This window comes from Callithrix jacchus, chromosome 14 (assembly GCF_049354715.1).
Source record: "Callithrix jacchus isolate 240 chromosome 14, calJac240_pri, whole genome shotgun sequence".
NCBI classification, from domain to species: Eukaryota; Metazoa; Chordata; class Mammalia; order Primates; family Cebidae; genus Callithrix; species Callithrix jacchus.
The window spans coordinates 5,203,023-5,209,022 of record NC_133515.1 but is presented as its reverse complement, the minus strand read 5'-3'; positions in this window follow the sequence as shown (position 1 = coordinate 5,209,022).

Sequence of the window (6,000 nt, the reverse complement as noted above, 5' to 3'; positions counted from 1 at the left end):
CCAAAAGAATAAGTGTTTAGAGCTGAAAATAGTGCTTGTTTTCAACAACCACAGTGGAAAACCTTGTAACCTAAGTGGCATTGGAAGAAAACTAAGATGCTCTAGTAGTAGAAAAATTAATTCTATATAAAAACTACCCCTGGTCCCAACACACAAAGCTTAAAAAAAAGACCACACGAACATAGCTGTTTCCAGTTAATTTAATTGTGTTCCAGAACATAGCTCAAGAATATAGGAATACAAAAAATACACCCGATAAAGTAAAATATACAATACTTGGCATTAATAAATCAGCAGGCATGCAAAGAAGCATGAAAATAAAGCTCATAATGAAGGGAAAAATAAGTCCATCAAAACTGACCCAGGAAGTAGACAACATTAAAGCAGGTATTATGACTGTATTCTGTATGTTCACAAAGCTAGAAAGAAAAATACTAAGTAGAGGGATGGAAGATACGAAACAAATTGAACCTCTAGAGATGGAAGCTATAATATCTGATGAAAAACACTGGATGCAGTTAACAGCAGATTGGACATCTCAGAAGAAAATATGAAAGAATTTGAAGACAGCAACTTAAACAGGAAAAAGACTGCTGAAGAAGAGGTGATAGGAGAAATTGGGCTTCAGAGAACTATGGGACAACTTTGGGAGCCAAATATGTATGTTACTGGAGTCCCTGGAGAAAGAAGGTATAAAAAATATTTGAAGAAATAATAGCTGAATTGGTGACAACTAGTGAGGCCCAAGAAATGCAGTGAACTGTATCAGTCACATTTCATCTAGCAGTGTAAGGAAATTTTAGAAGTGAGGAAGAGAGAGAACACAGCTTAGGTACAGAGGAAGAAAGGTAAAGACAGCAGCTTTCTTGTTGGAAATAATGCAAGGTAAGAAATGGAAACACCATTTTTAAAGTATGGAAAGAGAGACATTACCAACCTGGAATTCTTTGCCTAGTGAAAATATCTGTTAAAAATGGAGGGTTTTCCAGACATAAAATCTGAAAGAATGTAATCAGCAGACTTGCCTTATAAGAGTTGTTAAAGGAGACTCTTTAACAACAAACAGAAGATGGTAACATGGAAACCTGCTTCTGTGCAGAGAAATAACACTAGAAATGATAACTAGGTAGGTTATATGCATAAAGGATTCCTTTTATTTAGATGTCTTTAAAACCTAATTGACTAAAGCAAAAGTAATAATAATGTGGTTTTCAACATGTAGAAGTAAAATGTATAATAATAGCCCAAAGGCGGAGAGGGGAGAAATGGAAATATGTAGTTATGTGGTTCTTACATATTTGAAATCGTGTAGTATATGAAGGTGGATTGGTTTAAGCTAAAGATGTGAACTAAAAATCCACCCTAAAGGAATCACAGAAGTAACACAGTTACAGCTCTTAGGCCAACAGAGGATAAAAATGCAATCTTAAAACTTTTTTTTTTTTGAGAGAGTTTCTCTTGTCACTCAGCCTGGAGTGCAATGGTGCAATCTCGCTCACCACATCCTCCTCCTCCCAGGTTCAAGTGATTCTCCTGCCTCAGCCTCCCAAGTAGTTGGAACTACAGGCACCTGCTACCACACCTGGGTAATTTTTGTATTTTTAGTAGAGACAGGGTTTCACTATGGCCAGGATGGTCTCAAAGTCCTGACCTCGTGATCTGCCTGCTTCAACTTCCCAAAGTGCTGAGATTACAGGCAACAGCCACCGTGCCTGGCCAAAACTTTCTATTAATAAGTTTTAAGATTGCATTCTAAAAGAAGGCAGAAAATGGGACAGGGGAAAAAGGAACAGGCAAAATAAATAGAGAACAGGATGCAAGATGGTAGATATAAACCCAGCCATATTCATAATCACCTAAAGCGTAAATGGTCTATGTTCTTTATAACCAGTTGGTTGGTGGTGGTGCTGCTGAAAACTGGGTCCTTATTGATGTTCCTCTTGCGAGATCTGTCTGAGAGGGGTGTTGATGTCTCTAACCTATAATAATGTCCACCCTAAAGGAATCACAGCAGTAATTGTGTTACTTCTGTGATTCCTTTAGGGTGGACATTATTAGGATTCATCTATTTCTCCTTGCAGTTCTATCAGTTTTTGTCTCATGTAGTTTTTGATGCTCTGTTGTTCATTAAAGATTGTTTTCCAACCTAGGCAACGTGGTGAGACCTCGTCTCTACAAAAAAATTACAAAATTAGCCAGGCATGGTGGTGTGTGCCTGTAGTCTCAGCTATAAGGAAGGATCATTTTGAGCCTTGGAGGTTGAGACTGTAATGAGCCATATTTGCACCCCAAAAAACAAGGATATGTTTTCTTGGAAAATTGACTCATCATCATGTAATGCCCCAATATCTTTGCTGATTTCCTTGCTCTGAAGTCAGCTCTGTCTGAAATTGGTAGAACTACTCCCACTTTCTTTTGATTCGTGTTAGCCCGATATATCTTTCTCCAATTCCTTTACTTTTAATCTACATGCGTCTTTATATTTAAAGTGAGTTTATTGTAGATAGTATGTAGTTGATTCTTGATTTTTGATTAAGAATCAAAATCTCTCCCTTCTGACAATCTGTCTTTCCATTTGTGTATTTAGACCATTCACATTTAAAGTGATTCTTGATATAATTGAATTAATGCCTGCCATACTTATTACATTACTGTTATTTGTTGCCCTTGTTCTTTGTTCTATTTTTGTCTTCTACTTTCTCTGCCTTATGGTTCAATTTTCTCCCCTTTCTTAGCATATACTTTTTTTTTTTTTTTTTAACTTTCCTTAGTGGTCTACCTTAGATTTTACAGTACACATTTACAGCTAATCCAAGGCCAATTTCAAATAGCACTATTTTGCTTCTTGGGTAGTGGGAGTCCCTTGCATTAACAAAGTGTTCCTAATTCCCCCCTCATATCCCTTGCTGTCATTCATTTTACTTATATAATCTATACTCATCAAGTACATTGTTGCTATTACTATTTTAAACAAACTTAACTGTTAGATCAACCAAGAAAAATGAAGTTTTTATTTTTCTTCCATCTATTCCTCCTTTGATGGTCTTCCTTTATGTAGAATCAAGTTTCTGACTTACCTAATTTTCTTCTCTCTAAAGAACTTTTAGTATTTCTCACAAGTCATCAAATTCCCTGTTGTCTGAGAAAAATATTTATTCTCCTTTACTTTTGAATGATAATTTCACAGGAAACAGAATTCTGCATGGTGGTGTTTTTTTTTTTTTCCTCCTCTCACCACTTTAAATATTTCACTTCACTCTTTCTTGCATGGTTTTTGGGGAGAAGTTGGATATAATTCTATTTTTCTTCTCTATAGGTAGGACGCTTTTTTATTCTAGCTTCTTTCAACATTTAAAAAAAAAGATTCCTTTATGAGAAATATTGCACATTCATGATGCTCTCTAGTCAGAAGTTCTTTGAAATGACACTGTTGCTTTGGCCATTTGGAGAATGTAGTCATTTGACTCATTTGTTGTGCAAATGGCCTTGCAGATAGCATAGGTTTTGTTTTTGTTTTTGTTTTTTCGAGATGGAGTCTTGCTCTACTGCTCAGGCTGGAATGGAGTGGAGTGCAGTGGTGTGATCTCGGCTCACTGCAACTTCTGCCTCCCAGGTTCAAGCAATTCTCCGGGGTCCAAGTAATTGTCTGCCTCTGCCTCCCCAGTAGCTGGGATTACAGGTGTGCGCCACCGCGCCCGGTTAATTTTTGTATTTTTAGTAGAGATTGGGTTTTACCATGTTGGCCAGGCTGGTCTTGATATGACAAGTGATCCACCTGCCTTGGTCTCCCAAAGTGCTGGGATTACAGGCATAAGCCACCGCACTTGGCCAGTAGCATATGTTTTAAACTTGCCATTAAACCGGCCTGTTGGCTGGGTGCAGTGGCTCATGCCTGTAATCCAGCACTTCGGGAGGCCAAGGTGGTGGATCACGAGGACAGGAGTTTAAGACCAGCCTGGCCAAGATGGTGAAACCCTGTCTCTACTAAAAATACAAAAATTAGCTGGGCGTGGTGGTGGGCACCTGTAATTCCAGCTACTCAGGAGGCCGAGGCAGACAATTACTTGAAACGGGGAGACAGAGGTTGCAGTAAACTGAGATGACACCACTGTACTCCAGCCTGGGCTACAGAGCAAGACTCTATCAAAAACAAACAAAAAAAAAACAAAACCCTGCCTGTAACCTTGTCAAATTTGGCCACATTTATCTGGATGGATGTGATGTCCTTGGCACAAATGCTGCAGTTGCTGGTGGAGCATTTCCATGGGACATTCACATCCATGAACTCGCAGGCATTGTTTGGCACATCGAGGCTGTACTGCTGCCACTGATGCATGTGAGCAGAGAAAGCTTTCAAGGTTTTTTCTTAATTTTTGATTTTCTGCAGGGTGAATATGACGTGTAGGTATACTTTTTTGGCACCTTTGTGTGTGTGTGTGTGTGTGTGTGTGTGTGTGTGTGTGTCTGTTTTCCTGGATCTGTGGTTTGGTATCTGACATTAATTTGGGGAAATTCTGAGTCATTATTGCTTCAAATAGTTTTTCCGTTTCTTTCTCTTTTTCTTCTTTCTGATATTCCTGTTAGGTATATATGTTCCAGTTTTTGTTGTTGTTTAGTCTTTTTTCTCTTGGATTTTCAGTTTTGGAAGTTCCTATTGACATGTCCTCAAGCTTAGAGATTCTTTCCTCGGCTGTGTCCAGTCTCTAAGGAGTCCATTAAAGGCATTTGATGGGGCTGGGAGTAGATAAGACGGGTGTAAGGGAGGGATTGCAAAGGGGCATGAAGCAGCTTTTGCTGGTGACAGATATGGTCAACAAATTGGTTGTGGTGATGGTTTCATAGTGTATTCATAATCAAAACTTACCCAAGAGTGCACTTTTTAGTATGTAGTTTATGCTAAACATCTTTACAACCACCAGGGGGCAGAAAGAGCTTCCCAAATAATACAGTCCCAGTTTACTGAATGCTGCAATGGAGACATTGATGGTTGTAGTAGAAACCTATCTCTCTTCTCAGTGAAATAATTTGCAGTTAGAAATGCTTGTGTCCAGGCCGGGCGCAGTGGCTCACGCCTGTAATCCCAACACTTTGGGAGACTGGGACGGGCGGATCACAAGGTCAGGAGATCAAGACCACCTGGCCAACGTGATGAAACCCGTCTCTATTAAACATACAAAATTAGCTGGGCATGGTGGCGCGTGCCTGTAATCCCAGCTACTCAGGAGAGACTGAGGCAGGAGAATCTCTTGAACGAGGGAGTCGGAGGTTGCGGTGAGCTGAGATCACCCTACTGCACTCCAGCCTGGCGACAGAGCATGTCTTACCTATAGAGGTAATCACTTCTGTTTGAAATGCTAAATGTGAGATCTTGAAGGGCAGTAAGTACCTGCTAGCAACATGATTAAAGTTAAGCTTCCAGATTTGCAAGACAAAGATTACCTTGAAAGAATCACATTTGCTTCTCTTCCTCTCCTGAGGTGTTAGATCATGCATTCAAACTTCAAACTGCAGTTTATCACTAGCCTAAAGTGTAAGGATTGCAGGGGCAGAGGCAGGACACACATGGGTTCTGGGGACTGAAGCTTGAATATCCATCAACTTGCTGTGTGACCTCAGTGGTGCTGCTTAACTCTTCTCTCTGCCCCCAGCACCCTCCACTACCATCTTAACTTTCTGAAAGTAATGAGCCGCACTGCCAACCAGTGTAGCATAGGCGGAGAATAAAGCATCCTGCTGGGTGTCAGTGGTGGCTGGTAGACTGCGGGGGACAAACAGCAGCCCGGGGAGTGGAGCCTTCTGAGCTCCTCCTAGACCTGTGGCATGTGAGGTGGAGCTAGCATGTCAACAGCCTAGGGCCGCTGCTTCTAAGAGGCTCATTTATTTTTGTTTTTAATTTTTAATTTTTTTAGACAGTTTTGCTCCGTCGCCCAGGCTGGAGTGCAGTGATGCAAACAGCACACTGCAGCCTCAACTTCTGGGATCAAGGGATTCTGTACTTCA